The sequence below is a fragment of the Bos indicus x Bos taurus genome, chromosome 3 (assembly GCF_003369695.1).
Source record: "Bos indicus x Bos taurus breed Angus x Brahman F1 hybrid chromosome 3, Bos_hybrid_MaternalHap_v2.0, whole genome shotgun sequence".
Classification (NCBI taxonomy): domain Eukaryota; kingdom Metazoa; phylum Chordata; class Mammalia; order Artiodactyla; family Bovidae; genus Bos; species Bos indicus x Bos taurus.
Window position 1 is genome coordinate 7022819 of NC_040078.1, and position 13610 is coordinate 7036428.

Here is a 13610-nt window from a genome sequence, read left to right on the forward strand (position 1 = left end):
CCTTTGTTGGCAAAGTAATGTCTCTGATTTTTAATATACTGTCTAGGTTGGTCACAGCTTTTCTTCCAAGGAGCAAGTATCTTTTAATTTCATGGCTGCAATCACCATGCAGTGATTTTGGAGTCAAAGAAAATAAAGTCTGTCACTGTTTCCATTGTTTCCCCATCTATTCACTATGAAGTGATGGGACCAGATGCCATGACCTTTCTTTTTGGAATGCTGAGTTTTAATTCAGCTTTTTCAGTCTCCTCTTTCACTTTCATCAAGAGGCTCTTTAGTTCCTCTTTACTTCCTGCCATAAGGGTGGTGTCATCTGCATATCTGAAGTTACTGATATTTCTCCTGGCAATCTTGATTCTCAATTTTTCCCCCTCTCTTTCTCCCACTATATCCACAAATCCATTCTCTACATCTCTGCCTCTTTTCCTGCCCTGAAAATATGTTCATCAGTACCATTTTTCCTAGATTCCTAATGTATGTGTTGTAATATTCATTAGAAGGACTGATGCTAAACCTGAAGCTCCAATATTTTGGCCACCTGATGGGAAGAGCTGACTCACTGGAAAAGACCCAGATGCTGGGAAAGATTGAGGGCAAAAGGAGAAGGGAGCAACAGAGGATAAGATCGTTGGATGGCATCACTGACTCAATGGACATGAGTTTGAGCAAACTCCAGGAGATGGTGAAGGTCAGATAAGCCTGACATGTTGCAGTCCATGGGGTCTCAAAGAGTCGGACATGACTTAGCGACTGAACAACAAAATAATAATAGTATCATCAAAATTGTTAATAACAGCAAAAAACATTGAATGATTTTAAGATTTCTTTGCAAGTCTGTACATCCTGTAACTGAGCTGGATCCTTTGAGGCCTTCCCAGAATAAACTCCAACCCATTAGGGTCCTCTGCCTGCCTTTTTAAAAGAGTTAAAAACTGTATAAAAACTTCAGTCAAAGATAAATTTAATCAGAGAGTTGAAGAAACACAGAAAGAAAGGAAAACAGTCAAGCAAGATAATGTAATAATACTTTAGCCCTTAAATAAAGTCAAGGATCTTTAGTTCTTCCTCAAGGACTATGGATAGTATTGAGTCATGTCTTTTGAGGTGTTTTGTAGCTACTGAAATCCCCGCTAGGTGAAAGAAGTTAACTTTATGCTGCCCATGAGCACAGAGACCCCAGCCCAGTTGGAACCAGAAGGTTGATAATGCTGACTCCCAATCACCTTACCACCAACCAAAAGAATAGCCATGAGCTGATCACACCCTACTCATTGAACACTGGAAGACTCCTTGCTACTTGGTCCAGGGTGGGTCACACAGTCTTAAGGGCATTATTCTGCTGTGGCCCCAAAGCAATGAAGCTGTTCTTTTCCATGTCACCCAAAACCCCACGTCTCCACATTTCTATTTGGCACCAGTGAACAGAGGCCGCATTTTGGCACCAATCCTTAGATATCTCACACACAGAATATACAATGAACATATTGGGGCTGCTTTTCTGCAATCAAATCAGCTTTGGATACAAGAGTACTCCTCATGGATCTGCTTTATTACCATGACCCTCTGTCCAAGGGAGACTGTGAGATCTTGCTGTTGGTAGATGGCAACTGTCTGTGAAATGGTGAGCCCTGTGCATCTGTGTCTCATGAGTAGTAGCATCATCTTCCACATATTTGGAACCTTATGTTAAACATAAGACTGATAACAGGTAGAAAAGAAATTGTGCTTCACTGCTCTTTACATGCATTCTGCCACCTCTGTTTGCAATATTTAAAATACTAATAGTATTACACATTTTTATTTAGCTTTTATTTAGATTTAATGTTTATCATTTCCTCTTGTCTCTCTCTGGGTCTACTAAGGTAAGTATAAATAATCACTATTATTTAGATGAATAAGCAAGCCCAAAATTTCTCAGATGACTTGCTCTCACTAAAATCCATCTGATATCAGGTGAAAATACCAGAACTATCCTACCAAAGTGATTACTTAAAGGCTAATGTAGAAAGCAACACTTACTTAAAGATAGTCTCCCAATAGACTATGGTCCATTGAAACTTTCTCACTTTTTACCTACAATGGAAGTTAAAATCAAGTGAGTCAATCATAAGATAAAGATATATTTCTCTCTGGGGATACAGAGATGAGACAGGTAGCCCTAAGGTGTTCTGGGTCTATTGGAGGAAAGTGAGTTGAGCAAATACTGTAAACTTAAAATTTCCAACTCTTGCCCATCTTCCTGTGCCAACAATGAAACTTCTGGCCTTCTGTAGGCAGCTCTTACCTGGGCCACCACATATATACCAGATCAGCCTTCACTGCGTCTCTACTTCTGCTGCTCCTGGGGTCACAACTTGGCTCTGCATGGAAGCAATTTTATTATTTGAGACTTCCTTTCTAGTCTTTGTTTTTCTTCTGTGACCCAGTTCTTTTTCCTTTTTCTTACATACATTTCTCCTGAAACTTCTGGGCCCCTTATTTCATAGTCCACACATTTCCATATCTCTTTCATCTAATTGCAGGATGTTCATTTTATTAGTTATCCATTAACAGAATCAGGCTGGCTATTAACATCACTCTCATCCACTTCTGGGGCATCCCATAACATATGGAGTGATTAAAGATCCTTAGGAAGCCTTATGAAGACCCACCATTGTCTGATTTGTCTCTTCAGCCTGGTTGCAACTCTTCTCTGCCTTGAAGTTAACACCTCAACAACCTTAAAATGCTGTGGTCTCTCATCTATATTCCTGGCTCCTGCTATGCTGTCTGGAATGCTCTTCCTCCCACCTCTTATTTCTTTGTCTCCTACACAGGGTAACTCTTAATTATTCTTTAAGAATTAGCTAAAAATAGGATGGTAGTCTAGAGGCTAAGATTCAGTATTCCCAGTGCAGGAGGGCCCCAGTTTGATCCCTGGTCAGGGAACTAGATCCTACATGCTGCAACTAAAGATCCTCACACTGGAACTAAGACTCAGCCCAGGGACTTCCCTAGTGGTTCAGTGGCTAAAATTCTATGCTCCCAATGCAGAGGGCCTGGGTTCAAATCCTGGTTGGGGAGTTAAGGTCCCATGGGCCATAAGTAAGACCCAGCACAGCCAAATTTTTTTTAAAAAGACCCAGCTCAGTCAAATAAATACATAAATATTTTTTAAAAGAAAAGTTTATCAAATTTCTTTTTTTTAAATTACTTTACAATATTGTATTGGAAATTTAAAAAACATCTTGGATATTAAAAAATAAATAAATAGAAAATAAAGAGTAACATTCTGTGGGAAAACTCTCAAAAAAAAAAAAGTTTATCAATTTTACCTTTTATTTGCTAAAGATATTTAAAGCAGCAGTTAACATTTATTGAGGGCTTGCTAAGTGCCAAGCATATGGATGTTTTCCTTTAAAGCTTTCAGCACTCAAATGTGGTAGGTTTTATTATTTTTATGATTTTCTAAATGAGACAAGTAAGACTTTGAGAGCACTTTATCTGCTTTCTCCAGGAGGACCCCACCCACAAACAGGGATAAGTGTTCCCATATTATTATCCTATGCATATTTTTATCATTGCACTTAGTACATAGTGTTACAATGCTATTTGTGTATGTTTTACTTGTTTTCACTGGGCCAATGAATTCCTTGAGAACAGAGATTGTTTCTTACCTATCTGAATTTGCAAACCTAGCAAGGTGACTGAATTGTTGAATATTGGCTGCATGAATACCTCACTCTATGAATGAATGAATGAATGGGTGCCATCATATGGCCTGTTCAACTATTATAAAAGCATAGACTAGGTAACACAAACTGCCTAGGAGCAGTGAAAAATAAAAAGACTCATGGAGGAGGTGTCCTCTCAGATGAACTTGAATGAAGAGTAGGAGATGTCAAGACAGTCAAGGGAATGAGCACAGCAATAGCTTCAGTTCATGCCTTGAACAAGACCTCAGATTTAAGGTGTCCCAATATGTCTGTACAAGGCTGAGAAGTAGAATATGTATATTTAGAAACAGAAGGAGATGACAGTATAAAGGGAAAGGCCAGATTATAAAGGGTTTTGCATAAAGTACCTTGAATGATTATAAGCAGGGAAGAACCTGATTAAATTATTTGAATCATCTATTTAGACAGTGGATGGAAAATGGTTTGAAAGGAATATGAAGCAATTTGTGAGAAGTTAATTGAAACCAATCAGGAAAAAGATTGGATTGGAAAAAGAAAAGGACATGACCAAAGGCGATTGGAAAAAGAAAAGGACATGACCAAAGGTGATAGCAATGGAGAAGGTGAAGAAGATGGGATGAATATGATTGATAGGCTGTATAGATATAAATATATGGACATGATGGGATGGATATGAATAATAGGCTGAAGTGATTGAACTTAGTTACAGGCTAATTGTGGGAGGTGTGAGAGAAGAAGTTTCAAATGACTCCACAGTTTTTGACTTCAGAAATCAGAAATGAGAAAATAGCAGTGCTATAAGCCAGTAGTGAGAACCAAAATAAGAAGAAGAAGAAAAAGGAGAACAGATTTTGGTGAGAGGAGGCACAGAGAAGAAAGATAAAGAATTTTGTTTGGGATATATTAATTCTGTAATACTTATGTGATGTCCAGGTAAGTTACATGCATTATCTCATTTATTATCTGCAAAACCCATCTTCAGTAGGTAATATATCCCTATTTTGTGGGAAAAGGAATGAAACTTCTTATTAACTAATGCGTTCCCTAGCTTATCAATGTCCCTAATTCCAGTGCTCGAGGTGGTCCCTTTGGAACTGTGCTGTAAAGTGCCCAGGCAGGGGACTTGCCCAAGCTGGGAAACTGAGGGCTTAGCAGCAGATCCTGATATGTGGAATCTTGCATTCTGCTTCCTACAGATGAGCTACCTGTTCTTTGCACGCTTCCTTAGTGGCTCAGTCAGTAAAGAATCTGCCTACAATACAGGAGACCCTGGTTTGATCCCTAGGTCAGGAAGATCCCCCGGAGACAGGAATGGCAACCCACTCCAGTATTCTTCCTGGAAAATCCCACGGACAGAGGAGCCCGGCAGGCTACAGTCTATGAGGCCTCAAAGAGTTGGAACACGATTGAGAGACTAACACTTTTACTTTCTTCTTTCTGTGCTAGAATAGCAATATGCCAACTTCCAAGCTTTCACAGATCTAAATGAAGACATTATGGAGAAGCTCAGAAGTAATGGAAGGAAATCACAGGGGAGCGTTGGCCTGCAGCGTATGGCACCAACCAGAAAGCTATGTGGTAAGCACGGACAGGAAACGTTTCCTGATCTCACAGCATGATATAGCATACAGAAAACACCAAAGTGTAAAACACGGTCTGTGCAGGTGATACTGTGAGGTTAGAAGTTGGAACTGGGTCTGACTTTATAATCTTCAGAGTCAAAACAGAATAGATATTTGGAGATGCAAGGAATTCATCAGCTGGTATGAAGGGAAAGGAGGAAAGTAGCTTTCTGTAGGAAGGTTGCAGGTCAGAAGAACCTAAACCCTGCTCAGGGCATGGTCACTGAGGAAGATGGCAATTAAAGAAATCGGTTAAAAAAAAAAAAGAAAAGGCCTTTAGAAAGTCTCTACAGTCTAAAAAGTCACAGTCTCTATGTATTTTATAGCAGTTCGTAGTAGAAAAATCAAACAAAATGCAAAAGCATGAAGAAGAAAGAAGAAACCCTCTAAAACCTTACCATATAGAAATGATCCTTACCAATATTTGGGTAAAATTATTTCTAGACTTCTCTCTGTGCACATACATATGCAGAAACACGTACACATAAGCACATACACACACACACACGCACACACACAAAGCCACACACATATGTGCTTAGGTGGAATCTTCTGATTTTTCTAATCTATTACATTTTATAACTCAAAAGATATACCATGGACACCTTTCTACATCCATGAAAGCATGTATTTGTAATAATTTTATAATCGCCCAGTATTCTATTGAATGTATGTATCAGTTCAATTCAGTTCAGTCACTCAGTTGTGTCCAATCTTTGTGACCCCATGGACTGCAGCACGCCAGGCTTCCCTGTTGGTCACCAACTCCCAGAGCTTGCTCAAACTCATGTCCATCAAGTCAGTGATGCCATCCAACCATCTCATCCTCTGTCATCCCCTTCTCCTCCTGCCTTCAATCTTACCCAGCATCACAGTCTTTTCAAATGAGTCACTTCCTCACCTCAGGTGGCCAAAGTATTGGAGCTTCAGCTTCAGTATCAGTCCTTCTAATGCATATTCAGGACTGATTTCCTTTAGGATGGACTGGTTGGATCTCCTTGCAATCCAAGGGACTTTCAAGAGTCTTCTCCAATACCACAGTTCAAAAGCATCAATTCTTAAGCACTCAGCTTTCTTTATAGTCCAACTCTCACATCCATACATGACTACTGGAAAAACCATAGTTTTGACTAGATGGACCTTTGTCAGAAAAGTAATGTCTCTGATTTTTAATATATTGTCTAGGTTGGTCATAGTTTTTCTTGCAAGGAGCAAGAAAAGCTCCTTTAATTTCATGGCTGCATGCACTATATGCAGTGATTTTGGAGTCCAAGACAATAAAGTCTGTCACTGTTTCCATTGATTCCCCATCTATTTGCCATGAAGTGATGGGACTGGATGCCATGACCTTCATTTTTTGAATGTCAAGTTTTAAGCCAACATTTTCACTCTCTTTCACTTTAATCAAGAGGCTCTTTAGTTCTTCTTTGCTTTCTGCCTTAAGGGTGGTGTCATCTGCAAATCTGAGGTTATTGATATTTCTCCCAGCAATCTTGATTCCAACTTGTGCTTCATCCAGCCCAGCATTTCACATGATGTACTCTGCATATAAGTTAAAAAAGCAAGGTGACAATATACAGCCTTCACATACTCCTTTCCCAATTTGGAACCAGTCTGTTGTTCCATGTCAGGTTCTAAATGTTGCTTCTTGACCTCCATACAGATTTCTTAGGAGGCAGGTAAGATGGTCTGGTATTCCCATCTCTTTAAGAATTTTCCACAGTTTGTTGTGATCCATACAGCTAAAGGCAAAGGAGAAAAGCTAAAGGCAAAGGAGAAAAGGAAGGATGTACCCATCTGAATGCAGAGTTCCAAAGAATAGCAAGGAGAGATAAGAAAGCTTTCCTCAGTGATCAATGCAAAGAAATAGAGGAAAACAATAGAATGGGAAAGACTAGAGATCTCTTCAAGAAAATTAGAGATACCAAGGGAAATTTCATGCAAAGATGGGCAAATAAAGGACAGAAACGGTATGGACCTAACAGAAGCAGAGGAGATTAACAAGAGGTGGCAAGAATACCCAGAAGAACTATACAAAAAAAGATCTTAATGACTCAGATCACACAATGGTGTGTGATCACTAACCTAAAGCCAGACACCCTGGAGTGCCAAGTCAAGTGGGCCTTAGGAAGTATCACTAGGAACAAAGCTAGTGGAGGTGATGGAATTCCAGTTGAGCTATTTCAAATCCTCAAAGATGATGCTGTGAAAGTGCCACACTCAATATGCCAGCAAATTTGGAAAACTCAGCAGTGGCCGCAGGACTGGAAAAGGTCAGTTTTCATTCCAATCACAAAGAAAGGCAATGCCACAGGACGCTCAAACTTGCACAGTTGTACTCATCTCACACACTAGCAAAGTAATGCTCAAAATTCTCCAAGCCAGGCTTCAACAGTATGTGAGTATATGTATTTTGATTTACATAAAACTATAAGTTTTTTCCAGCAATGTAACAATAAAAGTTTTCATACTTAAATTTTTTTAATCAATTAATTTATTTTAAGCTTTCTCTTGCAGTAAATTTATAGAAATAGTATTGTTCAGTCAAACGCTTATACATCTAAAATTTTGATAGGCATTTACAAAATTATTCTGCTGCCCAAATATTGTACCAATTTACAACATGGAAAATTCTTAAAATATTCTGTATTGACTTGGATTCCCCTGCTTGTGTCATGTCATGGAAAAATGAAGGTGACATAAATAACATCACACACTCACACTCATTCAATTTTGTTTCCTCCAAATGACCTTTAAAGTTTATTCAAAACAAATATTAAAACTCAAGCATGGAGGTTCAAGAAGGAGGGGATACATGTACAGCAGAAACTTATAGAACATTGTAAAGGAATTATACACCAATTAAAAAATAAATTAAAAAAAGAATATACATGGGAAAAAAAAAAAACACAAGAAAACTCAAGCATGAATGTCAGAACAGAATGTGAGCAGGTTTCTCCTGAGATGGTCATCTGCAGCTGTTGCACAAGCACAGCTCCTGTATTTACTCTATAGAAACAGGATGCACTTCCACCACAAGTGTGGTTCAAATGTCAGACTGATGGTGTCACCCACATACCAAAAGGATCTGAAAGGTTTATTACTACCATAATGAGACTTTCTGGCTAGAGCAGGACAGTCTTCTAGAGCTGGTCTGAAAATGAGTGGAGAAAGCAATGAAAAGTGTTAAAATTAACCATAAAGAGAGATCAGCCTTGAAAATTCTCTGGGTGAGCAAAACCAGTTTAGCTATGCAAGCAAAGCTTCACTTAGCTTATTTCGCAAGACAAATGAGATTAACTTGACTTGGGTCACTTCTGCTTATGCCTTCTGAGACTCACAAACAAAACTTAAGCCAATCCCCAAAACCGATGTAAGATAACCACTAACCAATTCCCGTTCATTAAGTAAATTCTAATTTTGTAACAAATCACTGTAAAGAATAAACACCCCCTGCTTTCGCATTACATAAGCTACTTTATAGCAATATATCTTTGAGCCTCATTTCATGTTTTGGTTTGCAAACTGTCTTTTTGTGTGTGCACAATAAACCTTTACTAATTACCACTTAAGTGATTCATTGGTATTATTTATGTTTTTAATAAACTTTTGACAAAGGAGACTGGCTTAGGGCTTTCATGGTACATTGGAGTTGGGCTGGTATGAGTGTGGGGCTCATGTGTTTTGAACTTCGTTTATGGCAAAGGAGGGAATACCCAGCCTTTCTTAACAGCTTGATCAACTTACGGAGTTGTGGGGCAAAAGGGAAAAGGATGAGATGAGGCTTAAAAATCATCAGCAATCAAACATCAAAATTGAAATGTGAGATTCTCATTGCAGTTACAAAGCCAAAACCCTGTCAGAAAGAGCTTAGCAGTTTCATGAAGAGCAGAAATGTAGAAGGTCTATAGTCTTCTTTAAACCTCAACTGAAAATACCAAGCCAAAGATTGACAAATGGACTATGTAAGATCTAAAGAAGCTGAAGCTCCAATACTTTGGCCACCTGATTTGAAGAACTGTCTCACTGGAAAAGACCCTGATGCTGGGAAAGACTGAAGGCAGGAGGATAAGGGGACCACCTTCTCCGACAGGTGGCATCACTGCCACCTGTCGGATGGCATCACCGACTTGATGGACATGAGTTTGAGCAAGCTCCAGCAGTTGGTGATGGACAGGGAAGCCTGGCATGCTGCAGTCCATGGGGTGCAGAGTCAGACATGACTGAGAGACTGAATTGAACTGAAGATCTAAAGAGTTCTCATTTCTGAAATGAGAATAAAGTTCCCACTGGAGAATTTCAATAGCCTAAGGCCTGCAAATATTAGAGAGGATTTCATCCTTCTTGTTATTCCTAGAACTGTTGTCCACTGAGGTCCAGCAACATATATGTGTTGAAGACCTATATCAAATAGAGGAAATTGCTTTTCTATGTAGAGCCAAATACCTACCAAGAAAACATCAAGATCCACATTTATCAAATCAACTCAACTTGTTTTACATTACAATAAGAAATTTAAAATGTTTCATTCATAGCTTTAATATTAAGCACAAGATATATAAATTTATAACTATTTTTAAACAAGAATACTACTAATAATATATAATGGATATAGTAGATGAATTGGATAAAGAAAATGTGATATTGATCTTCCTTGACTTACGATATAATTATATCCTGATAAACTCATCATGAGTTGAAAATACTGTAAGTCGAAAATGCATATAACACACCTAATCCATCGAGTGATCATCCCAGGTGGTGCTAGTGGTAAAGAATCCTTCTGCCAATGCAGGAGGTGTGGGTTCGAGTCCTGGGTTGGGAAAATCCCCTGGAGTAGGAAATAGCAACCTGCTCTAGTATTCTTGCCTGGAGAATCCCATGGACAGAGGAGACTGGCAGGTTACAGTCCATGGAGTTGCAAAGAGTCAGACACCACTGAAGCAACTTAGCACAGCCAGTATTCTTGCCTGGAAAATTCCCCTGACAGAGGAGCCTAGCAGGCTACAGTTCATGGGGTGCCAAAGAGTCAAATATGACTGAGAACCTGAGCACACACACACAATCCACCAAACATCATAGTTTAGCTGAACCCGCCTCAAACGTGCTCAGAACACTTACATTAGCCTACAGTTGGGCAAAATAATTTAACACAAAGCCTATTTTTAATAAAGTATTGAATATATCATGTAATTTATTGAATTCCATACTGAAAGTATAAAACAGAATGTTGTACGGGTACAGGATGGTTGTAAGTGTATTGGTTGTTTCACTGTATCCGTGTGATTGTGGACTGACTGGGACCTGTGGCTGCTGCCACTGCCCAGCATCAGGTGAGAGTGTAGACGGCATATCGCTAGCTCAGGAAAAGATAAAAATCTGAAGTATGTTTTTTACTGAGTGTGTATCACTTTTGCACCACTGTAAAGTCAAAAAATCGTAAGTTAAACCATTGTACCCCAGGGACCATTTACTGCTATTGTTCAGTTGCTAAATCACGTCTGACTCTTTGCAACCCCAAGGATACCAGCATGCCAGCCTCCTCTGTCCTCTAGCACCTCTTAGAGTTTGCCCAAATCCATGTCCACTGAGTCAGTGATGCTTTCTAATCTTCTCATCCTCTGCCACCCCCTTCTCCTCTTGCCCCCAATATTTCCCAACATGAGGGTCTTTTCCAATAAGTCACCTCTTCACATCAGGTGGCCAGAATACTGAAACTTCAGCTTCAGCAACAGCCCTTCTGTTTTATTTCCTTTAGGACTGATGGCTTCACCATTCATACCTGGAGAAAGAAATGGCAACCTACTCCAGTATTCTTGCTGGGGAAATCTCAGCTCAGAAGAGCCTGGTAGGCTACAGTCCATGGGGTTGCAAAGAGTTGGACATGACTTAGCAACTAAACAGCAACAATATATATACATATTACTCAGCCACAGAAAAGAATGAAATCTTGCCATTTTCAACAACATAGATGAAACTTGAGGGTATTAAGCTAAGTGAAATAACAGAGACAAAAACAAATATTGTACAGTCTCACTTACATGTGGAATCTTTCCTAAAAAATCAAGCTCATAGATAAAAAGAACAAGTTGGTGGTTTGCCAGAGGTGGGGAGTGAAAGGGGTGGAAGAAAAGGGGGAAGGAAGACAAAAGGCTCAAACTTCCAATTGTAAAATAAAGTCATAGAGATACAATGCACAGCATGGTGACTATAGTTAATAATACATATTACAATATTTGAAAATTGCTGAGAGAATAAATCTTGAAAGTTTACAAGAAAAAATGCAACTCTGTATGGTGACAAATGTTGATGAGACTTATTGTGGTGGTAATTCCACAATGTGTACAAATATTGAACCATTATGTTGTACACCTTAAACTAATATAATTGTATATGACAATCATACCTCAATTAAAATTTTTTTAAAAGGTAGAAACTTCCAATGAAGTAATTTGGGCTTGAAGTTTTCTTAGTGGGAATCACTTTCCCAGTTACATGTTTATTGAAATATAACATACAGAAAAGTAGGCATATGATAAATTAGATCAACAAACTATCAGAAAGTAAACCCATTAGTGTCATCACTACTCACATCAGGACTTTAAAAATTACCTGCAGCTCTCACGCACCATCTCATGCCCTCTCCCAGTAGTGACCAACATGCAGTCTCTACTGAAATGTACCAGATATTCTGACTTCTACCACCATAGGTCAGTTTTGTCTATATCAGAACTTTACACAAATGGGGTCATATAGCATGTCTTTTTCCATTTGACTTGTTTTAGTGAACATTATATTTGCAAGAGTCATTCATGTATTAGAGGCTAGCTCAAGTTCATGCAGTTATGAAACTAAAAGACGTTTGTTCCTTGGAAGAAAAGTTGTGACTAACCTAGACAGCCTATTAAAAAGCAGAGACATCACTTTGCCAACAAAAGTCCGTCTAGTCAAAGCTATGGCTTTCCAGTGGTCATGTATGAATGTGAGAGTTGGACCTTAAAGAAAGCCGAGCACCAAAGAATTGATGCTTTTGAACTGATGTTGGAGAAGACTCTTGAGAGTCCCTTGGACTGTAAGGAGATCCAACCAGTCCATCCTAAAGAAAATCAGTCCTGATATTCATTGGAAGGCCTGATGTTGAAACTGAAGCTCCAATACTTTGGCCACCCATTGGAAAGAACTGACTCATTAGAAAAGACCCTGATGCTGGGAAAGATTGGGGGCAGAAGAAGAAGAGGATGACAGAGGATGAGATGGTTGGATAGCATCGCCGACTTGATGGACATGAGTTTAAGCAAGCTCCGGGAGTTGGCAATGGATGGGGAAGCCTGGAGTGCTGCAGTCCATGGGGCTGCAAAGAGGCAGACACGACAGAGTGACTGAACCGAAGTTCCCTCATCTTCATTGCTATATGGTATCCTTCTGTATGTGTACATAACACTTTATTAATATATTCTACTAGTTATGAGCATTTTTCAGCTTGGATCTATTGTAAATAATACTTCTATCAATACCATGTACATTTATCCACCTGTCTATCTATCTACCTACCTATCTTTTTATTTATTTACTTGTACTTACATGTCTCATTTATTTACAGTAGATACCTAGGAATAGAATATTACTGCTTCCTAGAGTATATCTATATTTAAACTTTGTGTATGTGTGCTAAGTCGCTTCAGTCATGTCCAACTCTTTGGTGACCTGATGGACTGTAGCCCACCAGGCTCCTCTGTCCATGGGACTCTCTAAGCAAGAAAACTGGAGTGGGTTGCTATGCCCTTCTCCAGGGAATCTTCCCCACCCAGGGATCGAACCTGTGTCTTCTGCAGCTCCTGCATTGCAGGCAGATTCTTTACCACCAAGACCTTTGATAGATAATAAAATACCATGTTCCAAAGAAGTTGCACCAATTTACCCTTCCATTTATAGTACATGTGTATTCCCATTGTTCCACATCTCACTGGGCCACTGATGACACCTGCTGTCATTCGTCTTTTTATTTGAACTGCTCCTTCTGGGTGTATCTTGGTATCTTAATTTAGTTGTAACTTTTATTTCCCTGATTCCTAGTGAAATTTAAACATTTACAAACATTTGTTAGTTTGTTAGATATTTTTCAACTCTTTTGCTCATTTCTGTATTGAATTATCTGTCATTTCTTCTTCGTTTGTGTAAATTCTTCATCTATTCTGGATAAGACCATTTTGTTATATGTTTTGCAGACATCCTCACCTATTCTGTGCTTTCTTCACTCTTTTAATGGTGTTTTGATGAGTGGATTTTCTAAATTTTAACTTAGTACATCTTA